At 54.0% G+C, this 17,772-nt stretch overlaps 1 pseudogene; it reads right to left on the bottom strand.

Annotated features, from left to right (window-relative positions):
• Positions 1-11,737: 11,737 nt before the first annotated feature.
• LOC108298690 overlaps positions 11,738-17,772 on the bottom strand; it is a 21,253-nt pseudogene continuing 15,218 nt past the window's right edge.

Genomic DNA, 17,772 nt, shown 5'->3' with positions numbered 1-17,772 from the left:
GAAAAAAACATTTTTCTTCCAGGCAAAGAAATGCAGCTTACTGTGTTTGATGACATCTCTTCCTTCAGTTTCTCACATACACACATCCCCGGGTCTTGAACCAGAGCTAGGAGAACAGAGAGTGACAGTGCATTGGTGCTGCTGAGGAATCCCACAAGGAGGCTTGGGCCATGTGGAAAGGTCTGGAGAGTATGGAGCTGGGCGCTTGAGAAGCATAGTGGTTGACAGGCTTCTAGAATATCAAGTGAAGAGTAGTTTTGACTGAGCTGCTGCTGGACCATTCTCCTTGGTGTTGAAGAAAGGTAAAGGGAGGGGCAGAAAGAAATTAAACAGCCTTGGCTTTTCTAGCTAGGGCCACCTCATCAATGTGAAATAGTTAGCTTAAGAACTGGTTTACACAGAAAGTCAGTGTACTACAGAAACAGGAAGTGGATTAGGGCTGCCTAGAACCAGGGGTGTAGGGGTTGGGGAAAACAGAGGAGTGACTACTGAAAGAGTTTCTTTGAGGGAGGATGAAGAGGTTCTAAAATTAGACTGTAAAAATTCTTGCAGTACCCTGTAAATACAGTAAAACATTGAACATTGAATCACCCACTTTAAATGGGTGAACTTGTTTGCATGTCAACTACATCTCAATAAAGCTGTTTTTTAAAAAAAGAATACATACATTGCTCTTGTTCAGGAAGAGTATTTTCCTGCAATAAGAGAAGAAAAAGAAAAACAAAAAGCAATGAGCATGATATCATGCTGGGTCCTGATTCCACAGGACTTTTATTGATTTGGTGGCATTAGAAACCAGATGTCAAACAGCGATCAAGTCACTGGCCCCCAAATAAGGTACAGAGGATGCCTGTGGAAAAGGCAGGAGGTTTTCTTGGAATATTTAGCAATTGTCCATGTCAGCTGACAAATACAAAAATATTGTTAAGAAGAAAAAGTTGCTACTGAGAAATATGCTTGCTGTCAGACAGTTTGTCAGTGATGCTGTGTTTTGACTGACGTTGTCAATCAATGTGTTACAGCAGATAATCAAGGCTGTCATTTAAAAAGCTCCCAGTGTATTAGTTGGGATGACACTCCCAAACTCCAGCGATGGCCACTGGGGTCCATGAGCAACAGAGGCCTGATTCACAATGGCAGTCAAAACTGATATTCACTTGATATTCTAGAAGCCCCAAACAAAAAACATTTCTCTTCAAGACGAAGACATGCATCTTACCAGGTCAAAGGGCATCGCCTCCTCTTCCAGATCTTTTATTTTCAGATCCTGTAGGACCTCAACAGGACCTAAGAGAAGACAAAGTGACAGTCAGTGCATTGGTGCTGCTCAGGAATTTCACAAGGAGCTTTGGGGAATGTGGACGGGGGCTGGAGTGTGTGGAGCTGTGTGGTTGACAAGCATTACTGAGCTGCTTCTCGACCATTCTCCTTGGTGCTGAAGGAAGGCAAAGGAGAGGGGCAGAAAGAAAGTAAAGATCCTTGGCTTTGTAGCTATGACTACTTTATTATTGTGAAATAGTCACCTTAAGACTGGTTAGTACACAAAGGCACTGTACTATAGAAGCAGAAAGAATATTGGGAGAAACTTAACTTCTGCATTGTTAGGAAAATAGATTTAGGCCAGGTGCAGTGGCTCACAGCTGTAATCCCAGCAGTTTGGGAGGCTGAGGTGGACGGATCACATGGTCAGGTGTTTGAGGCCAGTCTTGCCAACATAGTGAAACCCAGTATCTACTAACAATATAATAATTATCTGGTAGTGATGGTGTGTACCTGTAGTCCCAGGTACTGGAGAGACTAAACTGGAGAATCACTTGAACCCAGGAGGCAGAGGTTACAGGAAGCCAAGATCATGCCATTGCACTCCAGCCTCAGTGACAGAGTGAGACTCTTTATCAAAAAATAAAAATCAGGTCAAGTCATTAGAAAGAGTGGCTCACCCAGTCCTCCTCCTCCAGCTGAAGCCATGCTGCCTCACACATTTCCCTTGTCTTTTATCTGGGTTGACAAACCTTCCTACAGCCTCTCTGGCCAGAGTTCTATATTATTAAAGTAATTTTCTCACAGGAGACCCCTACTCTTCCTTCCCAAAACGATACCAGAATCAGGCTTCCATACACTCAAGCAGAAAGTTGGCCCCTCACGAAGTGTGTTACTTCATGGTGCTTACTATGTATTCTCTCCAGTGATGTTATCTGCAATTATACAAAAGAAAACATTATGAGGACGAGATCCTGCTGTGCGCTTCACATAGATCTGTTATTCCCTTGGCAACGTTAGAAAACCAGAAGCGGTACATTGGCTGAGCCATAGGTCAACATCCCCAAAACTATGAGAATGTTTATGGGAAAATAAGAAGTGACACTGTTGAATAACACAGAGCAACAACTTTGGAACCCATTTTTGGGTTTGTGTTTGCCTCTTTCATTCAGGAGGTCAAAATCGGGACTCATTCTTTTCTGTACACTTTCCATCCCACAATAACAAAGTAGGATATTAAACTGGCCTTCAGGTACAGCTGTGGGGAAAGAGGAAAGAGGTGATTCATGTGAAGTGTAGGTTGTTATGGGGTTTTCCTTCCCTTTCATTAGATAAATGACATGACTCAGGAGGCTGAGGTGAGAGGATCACTATAGGCCAGGAATTCAAAAAAAGTGACACTTGTACTGGCTGTGCATGTGGGTCCACATTTTCAGAGGAAAACATGCACATTGACAGACACATTCACAATCACTGTGTATTAACTCACTACTACTTACCTCCCGACGCTCCTGCACAAAACCGTACACCACCTAAGAGATATGGCTGCTTCTGGGGACTTTAGTGGATGATCACAGTTCTTCATGGAGCCATCTGTTTCTCACACCACACCCCAGATCCTCACACTTATCAGAAACCTGAAGCCAGGGAGGTTCTCCAGACAAAAGCAAAACAATTTCCCTTACTCATCACTTAGATTTGTCACTAGGAAGGGAGTGGTATTAGAATGTGCACAATGTTAGACAAGGGAACAACACACACTGGGGCCTGTGGGGGGGGGGGAAACAGGAGAGTAGAGCATCATAATAAAGAGCTAATGTATGCGGGGCTTAATACCTATGTGATGGGTTGACAGGTGAAGCAACCTATGCCACATTTACCAATGTAACAAACCTGCACGTGTGTCCTGGAAATTAAAATAAAATTTAAATTAAAATAGAAATTGCCAGAATAGGCAAATCTAAAGAAACAGAAAGTAGATTAGTGGCTGCCTAGGGTCAGGGGTGTGGGGGTTGGGGAAAAAAGAGAAGTGACTACTAATGGCTATGGGGGTTCTCTGAGGGGGAACGACCAAAATGTCTTTATGCCATATATGACTGTACTTAATAACAGCTGCTTAAGTTATTAAAATGAAAAGGATAACTGATACACATTTGGATCTTCGATACTATGCGGTCACTTCTCTATGTTGCCTCCTTGAAGCATCACAATCACTTTGAGGCATTATTAGTTTGGTCCTATTGACACCAAAGGCTAATCTATAAATTAACATGCTACACTGCCTGTAGTGGCAAAGTAGACTTGCCGTGAAGTGAAGTTTGCTTCCAAAGCTGGGTGTATGAGCTTAGTGCAGTTGGTGTTACCCATTGCTTTATGGGTTTGAGATTGGTCTTGCAGAAACCCAGATGGAGAAGCTCTTGGTTGAGGGAATGAAAAATTACTGAAAGGATAGATGAGTGCATTTGAAGGACCATGCTTCCATACAGCATGTTGTTGCGCCTCTTGGAATAAGAACAGATACTATCAAACCGAGTCACCCAGTCCTCAGTTGTACCATTCAGTAAGCATCAGCACGCCATGAAGTGTGCTCACTGCTGTGTTGTGGGGATACAAAATATATCTCAGGCACAGCCCCCGAAGACGGATCACTCTAAACTGTACTGGAAAGCAGTGACTAATTTGAGTGTCACAACTATCAAGTATAAAACACAGTAAGCCATTGTGTTTAATTGTGTATGAGTGTTAAATATTAGCATTAAAAAAATCTGCCAAGTCTACCTTCAAAGTTGATAAGGCATCCAAATAAAATAAACTTTAGGAGGGTGGAATATATGTTTAATGTTAGCAATTAGACCTCTTAATAATTACATATTCTTTGCTTAGAAATTTAATTTAAAATTTGGGTATTTGGGTTAGTTTTTTTAATAAGTAAACTCTTATAAAGTAATGAAATCGTTATTTTCTTTTAAAAATATACTACATCTTACACGCCAAAGTGAATGTTGTTCTTCAAAGTGGTCACCATGGGAACCCATCCATGCACATACAATTTTATTTTTTTAGTTGTAATTTTCAGTCAACAAAAGGCTTCCCAATGAAGTACTGGTCACCTTCAGTTTCTCACTTCCACTCCCCAGTGACAACCAGTATTACACATTTTTGTGTATATCCTTCCAAAGATATTCTTCCCATATATAAAGTTTTAAAAATGTAAGATATGTATGCATTTAATAGAATTGTAACATAAAGTTTTACAGCCTGTTTTTTTCCACCATCAGTACCATATTACAGACAGATTTCTATGTCAATGAGTAGAGATTAATTACGTCTTTTTTCATTTTGTATTTGTAATAAATGTTTTACTGAAAAGGACACAAGTCACAGTGCAAAGACAGATGAAATATCACTAAGTGAACACACGCTGGTAACCAGTATTTACCTGTTCGTTTTCTTCCTTTCCAAACTTTCTGCCTTGTTTCTTTTTCTTGCCTTGTTACACTCACTGGCAGGATCTTTACTGCAGCTTTGAGTTGTAGTGGAGGCATCAGGCCTTCTTCTCCCATCCCCAGTCTTAGCGGGAAGGCTTTGGGTATTTCACCATTAAATGAAATATTTGATGCCAGTTTATTGTAGCTACCCTTGGTCAGAGTAATAAAGTTTCCTTCTAGTCTTAGTTTGCTAAGATTGTTTGTCATGGATTTTTTTTAGTTGTATCAAGTTTTTTTTTTTTTTCATCGACTGAGAGAATTATATTGTTTTCCTCCTTTTCTTTGTTGATGTGGAATTATACTGACTTGGTTTTGAAAACTAATTCCATCTTGTATCCTTTGTCGATACACGACAAATTATTCTCCAAAGTGACTATGGTAACTTACGTTCTCAGCAATGTATGAAAATATATGTTTCCTAACCGCCCCAGCAAACACTTGATGTTTTTAGAATTTAAAAAAAGGTTCCCATTTAATAGGTTAAAATTAGATACAGTCAACAAAACTGGGTCTTACTTTGTAAAAAATATGTTTTTAGACAATGATAGAAAATAAGAATGAAAATAGTTCATGTGTTCTATGTGGGACCATGGGAGAAACTGCTTTTAAATAGGATTTCTTATGAAGTTTTAAAAATGGAAGGGAAACCTGATGGCAGAGAGCAGCCAGGCCCGCAGTCACCTGTGGATGCACAGACTGTGGCAGAGCTTGGAACGCACCAAGGACCAAAAGTCCCCACAGGCAGTCAGTTCAGTGACAGCATCACTAATTACCTGATCAGCGTCCCAGTAGCACATGGAGAGGACAGGGAGGCCCAAGATAAGTGCGGGCCAGGGGAGGTCTCCAGTGATGGGGTGTGGCTTGGTCCAGTTTCCTCTCCCAGTCTTGGTACCAGGGGAGGTCTCCAGTGATGGGATGTTGCTTGGTCCAGTTTCCTCTCCCAGCCTTACTTGGTATCGCAGAGAGGTACTTACGCAGCCGCCCCTGGTGTCCTTCCACTTCCCTCAAGGCTTAAAAGTGCCATGATGTTTATCAGTCTTTTAAAGAGCACAATAGCACGTGACTGAGGAACCAAGACTACAAAGAAGTGCCTCGTTTCCTGGGAATGTTTCAGGTTGGGGAAGTGGTGAGGATCCACTGACGGGAAATGCTCATGGCTGAAGAAAGATGAGGCCTGATGCCTGTCAGTTGGGTTCAGCCACATGGAGACCACGTTGTGCCCCACAAAAGCAATCTGGTGGAGTGGTGCCAGGAAAGGGAGAAGGCTGGGGTCACAGAACCTGTGCAGGGATTTGGAGCCAGAGGGTTCCTCAGAATGGGTGCAGAGATGGTCTGTGAGGACCTGTCTGACTTCAGTGAGGGTTTCAGGGGCAGAGAGTGAGGAAAGCAGCCCTGCTCAGGAGGACACCAGGGTGAGGAAGCAGGTCTCAGGGAGGGCTAGGTCTCAGTCCAAACAGCAAGGGAGAGAATGTTCCAGGGAGAGGCTGCCCTGGGGTCTCCCGAGGGCTCAGAGGAAAGTTTTCAGCAGGTGGGGTCAGAAAGGGAGTGTTCAGGGCTGTGGGGAGAGGGTGACCTGAGCTTCTTACAGCCCCTGATGCAAACAGTGATAAAGGGCATAATGAGACTAGTCCAGAGTCTGAGGTAGAGCGTGGTGAGGAGGCTGTGAGTTTTGGGGAGGGAGGGAGAAAAGGGCCTGGCTTAAGAAGGCAGGGTCCTGGGCTCTCTACAGTCCAGCCAGTGAAGGATGGAGCCCGGAGGGGCCCAGACCTCCCTTATGACACCTGCACAAAGAAGTGTCTATCTGGCCAGGCAGTGTTCTGTAGACTGCTGTGGGGTGGGGGAGCGGCTTCTCCTGGGCACAGGACCCCAGGCACCTGCAGAATGCAGGGTTCCAGGCTCCTTCAGATGCCCACTGATGGCTCTCTTCTGAGGGGCTGTAAACTAGCTCACTGGGTACTCACAATGTGTAAGGTACTTGTTTTCAGTATAATGCACCAGGCACTGCCAGACTCACCCATTTATGATAGGCACAATTACTATCCCCATTTTAGAGCTAGGGAAACTGAGGCACTGAGCAGTTAATCAACTTGCCCAGGCTCTAAGGACAGTCAGTGTAGAGCTTGGGTCTCAACACAAGCAGGCTCCCTCACAGTGTGAGCTCCTAGCTACTGGCTGTCCCACTGCCCTTGTCCAGACTTGGCTGTCTGGGGTGGCAGTTGTGCCTTTGGGCTGTAGTTGAATGACCAGTTGCCTCTTCCAGACTGGCTCCCACCCCTCTCCTGGCAGCAGCCTCTCAGGTCCCAGAAGCTGATAGTTGTGTGATAAATGGGACTCTGCGAATGGTGGTAAGGGTGTGGATGCAAAGGGTTTGTCTCCTCCTCATCCAGGGGAAAAGCATTTCCAGGAGCTGACCAGGGTGCTGACCCAAGATGAGCAGGCCCCAGGGATCAGGTCCTCGTGTGCTACAGGGACAACTTGGTAATGTTCAAACCCCGTGGTTAGGTGTTTTCTTTAGCTTGGCCTAGAGAAATGATGGTGACTTTCCTGTGCTCCCCTGGCGTCTAGTGGGGATGCCGGATCTGCAGGGAAGGCAGTGCCCACCCAGACTGGCATGTGGGGCTCTGTAAAGCTGGGATGTCAACAGCTTCTGGCTGTCACCACCTATACGCTGTTCCCCTGGGCCCTGCCTGCTGTCCAGTTACCCCCGAGTCCTGATGCCCCCACACCTGAAAGGCAGAGGCTCAGCATCTTCTCCCTGAGCTACGGGGCCTGGCGGTGCTCTCCCAGGCAAACCTGCCCACAGACCCTCAGGTGCAGTGACCTCGAGGACTGTAAGCTTGCTGCCCAAGCATCCAGGTGGCCACTCAGTGGGCTCTGGGTCCCCTCCTTCCTCACCTCTTCTGCCTGCCTCAGCCCCCACCTGCTCCCCAGGTTCACCCTGCCTGTAGCAGTGTGGGACAGCCCTACCACTCCCCTGGCACCGGGAGGCACACCCCACAGCCACCTCCGCAAGGTTCTCCAGCTCATGGTTCAAGGCTGCCTCCCCCAGGTCTCCCAACTCAGGAACCATTTCCTCCATCCACTGACAGGCAAACGTCGCCTCTGAGTCTCAACTCTCACTTCTCCTCCCTCCCCGCAGCCAGGACCCCCAGTCCTGTCCCTCCCTGTTTTCCATCTCCCCTGCAGGAAGGAATCCAGCTAACACCTCTCCCACCTGAATCCCCCGTCTTGACTGTTCCCCCTGGCTCCCATGCATCCCAGCCTGCTTTCTTCCTTGTGCCACAAATGCCCCGTGAATCTGAGCCTGCCTGTGGCACCCACACCCACCGCTCCCTCCCCTCCCTGAGCCCACTGCTGGACCCATCTCAGGCCCTGTGGAGCTGCTGGGTGTCCTGAGTCCCCTGAGGTGACCAGGCCACCGCCCTAAAGGCACATCTTGCTGTCTGCTGTCCCAATGCCAGGAATGGTGCACCCAGCACGTCCTCAGTGAGTTCCCCCTTCCCAGGACCCCCTCCAGGCTCTTTCCACACCTGTGTCCCCACTGTGCCTCGACCAGACTTGGGCACCAGTGCCCCTTCCTGGGACAGCTGGCACACTTCTTGCTGCAGGTGATGAAACGCCCTCTCTTGTAAGGCTGAGTCAGCCAGCCCTGAAGCGGGAGCACCCCCACCCCACCCCCCAGCATCTCACTCTCGGGATGTTCCCCATTCCCCAAGTGTCTCCTCGGCAGGTGTCTACCCAAGTCTGTGTGCTGCCACCGGCTCCCAATGGCTCAGAGCAGCCTGAGTGGGTGGAGTGGGTAGCCCGGGATGGGCTTGTGCACTGCCCTAGATTCTAACCGCCTCCTCGGAGGTCACAGGTGGGTTGGAGGTGGGCTCACCCTGCCTTGAGCTTCCAGCAAACACTTCCCAGAGCAGTTCGGCAGGGTCAGACCAGGTCTCCCAGCCTCCTTTCACCAGCTCCGCCAGGGGCCCCCAGGCCCCTCCCACCCCTCACCTGTCCCTGTCCATGTGCTGAGAGCATCAGGCCACACCCACCTGAGGAGAAACCAGGGCCTCATCTGCCACAGTGTAGGGGCCTAGGAGGAGGCGGGAGCTTACCTGAGAACAGGAGAGGCCACATTCCTCAATCCTGGGGATGGCCAGGCTCTGGAAGGTGCCCCAGGTCAGGCCGAGGAACGCAAGTACTTGCCCAGCCAGCATCTGGCTGTGCATTGACAGCTCTCACTGGAGACTGTGGACGTGAGTGGGGCAAGTTTGCAGGGTGCCCTGTGGCAGCGGCTCCTGGCCAACCCTGCAGCTCCAGCCCCAAAGACGAACAGAGGAGAGAAGGCTGCTCCTCACAGCAGGAGCAAGTGGACATGCTCCCTCCTGGCAAAACAGGGCTCCCTTTACGGACAGCAGCCCGGAGACTTTCCACCACCCGGGGCCGTGAGACTGTGGCCAGACACTTGTGGAGTTTCTAGGTTTCCAAAGGAAGCATCCAGAAACCTTGACGTCTTTGGAGTCTCAGAACACCCTAATGGGGTTCCCCACAGGGCAGCCACTGGAGCAGAGATAGCTCCAGGCCAGCGGGATCAAGGCATCACCTGTGTGCACCCCCTTCAGGCGTTCGTGAGGCCGGGACAGCAGACAAGGGCCCTGGAAAGCTGGCTGGGCTGGCAAAAGGGGGCAGAATCTGTCTTGGGCACTGGTACCCCAGAGCCCCTGGCTTTAGTCCCGGCCTCTAAGGGAGAGCCCTCTCCTGGGACCTAAGACTCCACCCCAAGTCCTCAGCCCTCGCCTCCCCTCCAGATTCAAGAGGCCACCCCCCCCGTTCAGTCCTCACTGTGAGGTCCCCCACTCCAGAGGGCAGCCCCCAAGGCTGGGAACTCTGGGACTCGGCTTCTGCTCAGGCAGCTGTTCTGAGTCCTCTTCTTATCTGGAGCATCCAATGTGTAGGAAAGTTTTTGGACAGAAGCTTACTGCTTCCCATTTGCCTCCAGCCAGGGCAAGGGGTTGGAGAGAACCAGGGTGTGGTTCTGGGCAATAGAAGCTCACTGCTTCCCATTTGCCTCCAGCCAGGGCAGGGGGTTGGAGAGAACCAGGGTGTGGTTCTGGGCCACCTGGCTCTTCTCTTCCTGGACAGGCCCAGAGTCCCTGTGTCCAGCCCAATCTGTATGTCTCGGCAGCACAGAAGCTCATGCCTCTGTTCCTGGGAGGGCACTGCCCCATGTGCATGTATGTGTGTGTGTGTGTGTGCACATGTGTGTTCGTGTGTGTGTGTGCACATGCATGTGTGTGTGTATGGTGGGGGATGGAAGGAGTGTATAGATGGGGTGTTCTGCCTGGAATACCCACAGGACCCCCAGACTGGGAGAGGCCATGGGCCTCACACTGTGGGCTCAAGGAGCATCAGGAGGGAGCTTGGGAAGCAAGCTCTGGGGCTGGGTCCCAGGGGAGGGAAGGTGGCAGGGGCCTGCCATGGCTATGAGCTCCCCCCTCCTTTCTGCCACCTCCCACTGCCCACCTCCCTGCCTCCTGGGCCATCACGTTGGCCCTGCTCCCACCTCCATGGGCTGGAACTTATGCAGTCATTGCTGGGCAGAGTCCATGGGGCTGAGCACCCCCTGCCCACAGTATGCCTGTGGCCATGGTGCCTTGCAGAGTGCCCGGTGCTGGCCTCCACACCACAGCGTGGTCAGCAGGCAGGTATGTTTGGGGGTGGCCCAGGACGGTCTCTCTCACCCACTGTTCCATGCTGACTGGGCTCTAAGACAGATACTGCAGCTGGGCCTCGCCCGTCAGCCTGGTGTCCAGCCCTCCTTATACTGGGAGGCTACTGAGCCATGGCAGGTGTCATAGGCGACGTCCATGGGCACGGCCAGCAGGATCCTTGAGAAAGGACAATGTCCCTCCCGCCCTGGACCCCTCACATCCGAATCTCTCTGTCTCCAGGCCTCACTGGGACAGGCCCCCACCATGACACGCAGTTGCCTGAAGGTGTCCTCCCAGCACCATGATGCATGCAGGGGCTGCAGGCAGCCAGTAGCAAGTGACCTCGTGTGGGGATGGCCCATGGGCTGTGGCTGGTGCCGGTCCCAAGGCCCAGGAAGGATGGCGAAGCCAGGCCATTGCCCTGGCCCGGCCGCCCTCTCCAACCCCAGGACGGGGGCTCTGTTGCTGGCTCTGAGGGCCCTGCTCAGTATCCGTGAAGAGCCAGGCCACTGGATCACAGACAGGCCCCAACCACCTCCTGGACGAGGCCTGGAGTGGCAGGGGGAGTCCTTCCATATCTGGGTCTCCAGGGCAGCACGGCCACACGGCCCACTGACTCCCATGTGCCAAGAAGCCCAACTGCAAAGGGATCCCACCGTCCAACCCTGGGGTCTCCCTCAGCGCCCACACTGGGCGCCACATGGGAGGAAAAGTGAGTGGGAGAGCCTGGGCGGCGCCAAGACTTGGACAAATGCAGGACGAATGAACCAGCGTCCGCCTGGGACCCGCCGGGCTGGTGTCTTTCCCAGGGTGGCTTGGAGGGGCTGGGGCAGACGCGGGGAGGCCAGGCGCGGGGCACCCAGGAAAACCGGCGAGGACGCGGGTTCTCTGCAACAGCGCGGTGTTCTCGGCCTCCACTCCACGCAGGTTACCACGGACACGCGCCTGGCTCCGGGCCATGGTCCTGGTTCCCGCGTGGGTCCTGGCTCATGGGGTCCAAGGGCTGCAGCTCTGCCAGCCCAGCGGCACAAAGCACTCAGGGGTCCCTCTGCAGCCCTGGGTAGAGACGGGTGCTGAGACCGCTGGCGTCAGCCTTGCATCCAGACGTGCCTCCCTCCGTCCAACTGCCCCCCCCGGGTGAGCTGGGACCCTCCACCCCAACAGCGCCTTCCTCCACCTGTAGTCGTGCCCCGAGCCCTCCCCACCCACCACTGCTCATCCAGCCCCATGACATCCCACACCTCTGAGACCTCTGGACGGCATCCAAGATGCTGCGCCCACGCCCGGTGACCCTCACGCCAGGCCACAGACCCCTGAATCCTTGCCCACATCCTCCCCCGCCCCAGCCCCCCCCGACTGCGCCCCTGGCCTCATCCCGGCGCCCTTGGGTCCCTCAGTCCACACCCACCAACAGGCGACATCCACGCCCCTCAAGGCCACGACCCCAGGCAGGCCCCTCAGGGGCATCTCACCACCTGCCAGAGCAGCCCAGCGGAAAGTCCAGCCCCAGGTGGCTCCCAGCTCACTCCTGCATGGAGCCCACCTTCTTCCCCCAGCTTTCAGAAAACCAAGACCTCCACTCAAACGCCGGCCGGGTAGGCGTGGTGGCTCACGCCTGTAATCCCAGCACTTTGGGAGGCTGAGGTGAGGGGATCACCAGGTCACAAGTTTGAGACCAGCTTGGCCAGCATGGTGAAACCCCGTCTTTACTAAATATGCCAAAAATTAGCCGGGTATAGTGGTAGGCGCTTGTAGTCCCAGCTACTCAGGAGTCTGAGGCAGGAGAATCGCTTGAACTCCAGAGGCAGAGGTGGCAGTGAGCTGAGATCACACCATTGCACTCCAGCCTGGGCAATAAGAGCAAAACTACTTCTCAAATAAAAATTAAAAACGTGGGCAGGGGGTCAGGGTGAGGCATCGCACCTCTGGGTGAAGGCTCTGTGTATGGGGAGGTCCCCTTCCTCACCCTGCCTAACGCCCCTCCACCTGGCCCCTCACCCCAGAGGGGGAGTCCAGCTCTGCCTCTCCCAGCCCTCCTCGAGGTGAGTCCTGCCTAGAAGGACCCAACTAGCCGGCGGATTTGGAGAAGAGCAGCTCCCACCCTGACTCTTCCTGTGCTGCTGTGCCTGGGCTCAGGTTCAGATGCCTGGTGCTGAGCTGGGCCAGACCAAGTGGGTGGAAGGCACAGGGCAGTGCCTGCAGTTGAGGGCCAGCAGCTGGGGCAGCCCCCCAGAGTCCCAGGGCAGGTCAGTGGCTGTACAGGTCAGTAAGGAGGTCAGAGTGTCGAGGCTGAGGGTGTTTCTGTCCCCATGAGAGGCTGCAGCTGGTGCAGGCCATCTGGGCACACTGGCACCTTAGAGCTGCAGGAGGGACTTAGCCTCCTGTGGGACAGGCGGCATCTCGTGAGTGGAGTCCCAGCCCCTGAACCTCAGTGGGAATCAGGAGGTGGCAACACCTGCGTGCTGTCCTGGAGACCCCTTGTAAAGACCCCATCATGCCCTTGTAAAGGGCCTGCTGCACCCTCATAGAGACCCCGCCGTGCCCTCACAGAGACCCTGCCGCGCCCTCCTAGAGACCCCGCCACGGCCTCCTAAAGACCCCATCATGCCCTCATAAAAACCCTCGAGCGGGAGAAACAGGTGAAGCTGCCTGCTGGCCAGCCTCATCCCAGCCCCACATCCTTCTCAGCTACTCTGAGGCCAAGAGCAGCCAGTGGCAGCCCCTTGATTCTGAAGGTTTAGCCAGGGCTCAGAAGAGCCCGATAGGAGCCAGGCGTGGTGGCTCCACCTGTAACCTCAGCCCCTCAGAGCCTTCGGAAAACCAGACACAAAAGCTCAGTGGTCACTTTCGCCACCTCGCTCAGCCAGGGAGTTTGTGCTGTTCATGGCGCAGTTCAAGGGCTGAGCTCAAATCCTCCTGACCCGCACCACACCCCAGAGGTATTGAGAAAGGCATCACCCGCCAGGTTCTACAAAGTGGACCCCACTATCCACCTGGCCAGCACTCCCACTCCGCCCCCCAGACACCCATGCGGGGCTGGAACAGGTGCCACATGCCTCAAACCCCCTCCCAAGCTCACACCCACACCTCTGTCAGGGGACACCCGGGCCCCAGCATGGAAGTCTGCTCTGCACCCTGTCCTGGAGGGCACAGTGGCTGCTGCTGAGGGAGAGTTGGGGATGAAGGAGGTGGCCCCCACACCCCTGCATTACCTGGGGCTCCGGGTGGCGGACGCAGGGCGCCCTCCTCTGTCTTCAGGCCCTGCAGCACAGGCGCCAGGGGTGCACATTAAACAGGTTTGGATCTGAGTATCTGGTAGGCTGGGCTTTGGGGTCACAGGTGTTCAGGGCCTGACTGTCCACATGGTGGCAAAGGCAGGCAGGGAGCTCTGCCTTCCTGGCAGCCTTGGTGCGGGTGGGCTGTGCGGCTCTGCCGCTCTCGGCTGGCCTTTTTAGGGGTGCCAGCAAGGCCAGGGGGAGCCCCTTCTCATCCTTCAGTCCCAGGTCTCACTGGAGAGCCAGTCGTATGGGTCCCTGGGTGGGGTCTAGCATGGCGAGGGGGCACTGTGCCTTCAGCAGCTGTGCATCCCACAGCGAGGCTGAGGCCTTGAGGTTGCAGATGGGCAGCACCTGCCTTCTTACCCTCCTCACACCAATGCCCGCCACACAGAGGTCAGACCCGCTGAATGGGGGCAGCTCAACTGCAGGCTGAGGGGAAGGCACAGGTTGGGGGTGCTGGGATGTGGCCGGGAAGGTGGAGTCTGTGCAGGAGAGGTTGGTCAGGGCACAGACCCCTGCCCGACTCAGGAGTGTACACCTGGGGTCCCATGCAGACCCTCAGGAGGCTCCCAGGCTCTGTAGAGCCTGCGGGTAGCCCAGACTTCCTGAGGCTTGAGGGGCAATCTAGAGGGCCCCACACCCAAGGACTGGGCTGCCCTTTTCTCCAGTTTAGCCACAAAGAGGCCTCAAGAGAGAGGCATCGGCCACACTTCCCAATGGCTCCAGCACGTCTCCAGGCACAGGTCTCACCCCCCAGGAAGGTCCCAAGGGGAGAAGGAGGCCCCCAAAAGATCCTCGGAGTGGAAGACACTGCAGGCCAAAGGGAAGGAGCAGCACAGTGGGCCTGGAGGCTGCCAGCATGGAGTCCCCATCTCCAACATCAGTCAGGGCTGGGTGGGGCTGGGAAAGAGGGAGGAAAGCTGAACAGAGCCCTGAGCCGAGCGAGCAGGGCTGCCCCACACACCCGGACGCCTGTAGCAGCCCATTCCTCAGTGCCAATGAGGCATCGAGTCCCACAGGAGGGCAGGGCAGGCCTGGATCACAGAGTGGGAGTCATGGAGCAGGATCAGCATCCTCCATGGACCCTCTAGGGCTGGTGGCCTGTGGCTACACCCTCGCTGAGTAATCAGGTGGCAAAGCATCCACACGGGGGGCTGCCATCAAACCCCCCAGAGGATGGCACCTGCCACCCGGGCAGGGGCAGGCAAGGCTCACCTGCCTCCACAGGAGATCAAAGTTGCCGATGTCACAGCTGCGGTCCACGGCCACCTTGATGGCATCCTCCTGCACCTTTGCGCACAGCTGGGCCGTGACGGGCATGGACGGGTGCGTGGTGGGACTGGAGTTGATCTCGATCAGCCAGGGCCTGAAGTCCCTCCTGAGCACAAAGTCTGCCCCATAGAGCTCAAAGCTGTTCTTATGAGGCTCCACGTGATCCTGCACCACCATCATGATGTGGGTGATGGGCACCTTCATGGACAGGTAGATGACGCTGCCTCACGTGGTGCCACGGCCCTGACGCTGCAGATACTCCTGGAACCTGGCGCTGGTCCACATGTTGTGTGCTGGCAGCAGAGGGCTGCGGCCCGCGTCATTCTTCAGGTGCTTCTGGATGGTGTTGTTGCACAAGTGGATGGCACTGTGTGGGGTGGGGGGCGGGGGTTGAGGAGCAGGTGCTCAGCCTCCATCCCAGGAAGGCGCCCAAGGAGGGTCCTCCCAACTGTGCTGCGCCCACTCAGCTGGCTCTAGAGAACCTCATCCCCAAGGACTCCCACGCCCTGCCAGAGGAACCCAGGCCGGCTGGGGGGACTCTCCTGGCTCCCCAGCTGACACAGCTCAGGACAACCAACCCTCAGTCCAGTGGGCAGACGCCATGGAATGCACTTGGGGGCAGGGCAGAAGCCTACCAGCCCAGGGCCCCCAACTAGGCGCTGCTGGCAAGTAAGAGCCTCCCTGCACCTCAGTTTCCCCATCTGCATGTGGCCAGAGGGATGCTGGTGACAAAGGGTGAGAAACAGTCACCTACCTAAAATTGTCAGTAATTTAGCTATACTCTTGCCCTATTTCTAAACAGGATTTAAAACTACTAACATGGTTTAGGAGATTGCACTATGCTGTATGTATGTCAAAAGTATTTTCACTTCCATTGTAGGTGTGTTGGGCCAGGAATTTTCCACCTTGTTCGTTGGCGGGGGGAGATGAGACCGCCTATGACTGTATGTAAGTTATATTTCCACTGAATGAAAAGAAAGAAGAGGCAGGCATGTAGAAGAGTGTTTTAGCAAAAATAGCTCATCAGGGTTCAGACCTGCAGGGCTAACATTTAACCCCTTTCTTTAATTTTTGTCAGTATGCATCTGACCCGATGTCAGGGACTCTCCCATCACTGGGATGCATGTTTATGTCCCAGATGGAGAAGTGGCTCAGAGAGGCCCTGAGATTGGCCAGGCACATGGCACACAGCACATGGCTCTCGGCTGGAGGCCTAGGGACAGGGGCTGGAAGGGGCCCTGGCTTCCCACTGCGCAGGAGCTGCTTTTGCGCTGGTGAGTTCCTGGACCCCCTCCAGGCACACTTGACCAGAGGCATCGGGCGGGTGAGAGTCAAGGCCCCAGGCCAGCTCCTCCCAGGCCCTCTTCTGGGTGTGACTTCCAGTACAACATCCAGCATGACCGCAGCCCCCAGCCTGGGCCAGAGTTGAACACCCGCAAGGTCTCTGTTAAGTGACTCTTGGGCCTCCCTGGATTCTCACTCCCTTGTAAAGCAGCCCCCATGCCTGCCCAGCCATCAGGTCCCCCAGCCCCTCACACCAAGCGAGGGTCACACAACAGTCAAAAGGAAGCCTGGGGCAAAGGCTGGCAGATGTCGCCGTGTGGACAGCACACTCCTGAGGACACCATCAGCTCTTGCCATCCTGTCCATGAGGGACTGGGTGAGGCAGGGGTCTCTCCACCCTGGGATCACAGATGTCTGAGCCTCCGCCAGGCACCGCACACATCACTTGCCCTGCACTGGGGTCCAGGTGCTGTCCACACCATTCTGATACCCGCAGGCACAGGCAAAATGGTGCCTTTTAAGATTTTCCAGAGAAGATGCACAGAGTGTGGGGCGTAGGGCACTGGCTTTGAAGGCTGGTGGGCCTAAGCCTGTCCCGGGGGAGGTCATCAGCCTCCGAAGCCTCAGTTTCCCCACCTGTGCCTCTTGTGGTGGCAGGTGGCAGTGAGGGGGCCCTGCTGGGGCCGCTTCTCACTGCGGCTGCTCCAGGCGTGAGGACAGCAGTCCATTTCTTGGCCTGAGGTGTCCAGCTCACCCTCTGCACTGACCTGTCCAGCTTGTCCAGGGAGAAGTGCTGTGTTGAGAACTGCAGGTAACTCTCCTTGTAGAAGCAGATGGTCAGGGGGTTCCAGTCCGTGATGAGGAACCACTGCCTGATGTCAAACTTGGTGTCGTAGATGAGCATTGGTGTCTCGATGTACTTCTGGACCACACACTTGTTGTCCCTGGAAGGAGGGACCACCAGTTTGAGGATCTCCTCCACATGGTCCATACACACTATGTCTGCAAGAGGCCACCAGTCAGCCCAGCCTGCACGGCCACTGTGCAGCTCCTGAGCCCAGGGGCAGGGCCACAGCCTGGCCTCAAGACCTGCACTAGCTTTGTTCCAGTGCCAGCAGGCAGCACGGCTGGAGGGTGGGGAAGGCCTAGCACTCACGGATGAGGTGGAAGCCAGTGCCAGTCTTCCCCAAGCTCTCCCCCAACAGAACCAGCCCCCAGGACTCTGAGGGAACACAGATCAGTGAAGGGGCAGGGACAGAGTCCTTTTTAAAAGGGAGCCAGCAGGATGGGTGTGGTGGCACACACCTGTAATCCCAGCACTCTGGAAGGCCAAGGTGGGTGCATCATTTGAGGTTGGGAGTTCGAGATCAGCCTGGCCAACAGGTAAAATCCCTCTCTACTAAAAATACAAAAATTATTCTCCTGCCTCAGCCTCCCGAGTAGCTGGGATTACAGTGTGTGTCACCTGATTTTGCCAAAACATGCCCAAAATTA

The sequence above is a fragment of the Cebus imitator genome, unplaced genomic scaffold (assembly GCF_001604975.1).
Source record: "Cebus imitator isolate Cc_AM_T3 unplaced genomic scaffold, Cebus_imitator-1.0 Scaffold1045, whole genome shotgun sequence".
Classification (NCBI taxonomy): domain Eukaryota; kingdom Metazoa; phylum Chordata; class Mammalia; order Primates; family Cebidae; genus Cebus; species Cebus imitator.
The sequence above is the reverse complement of the archived record's forward strand: the minus strand, read 5'-3'. Positions and strand labels throughout refer to the sequence as shown.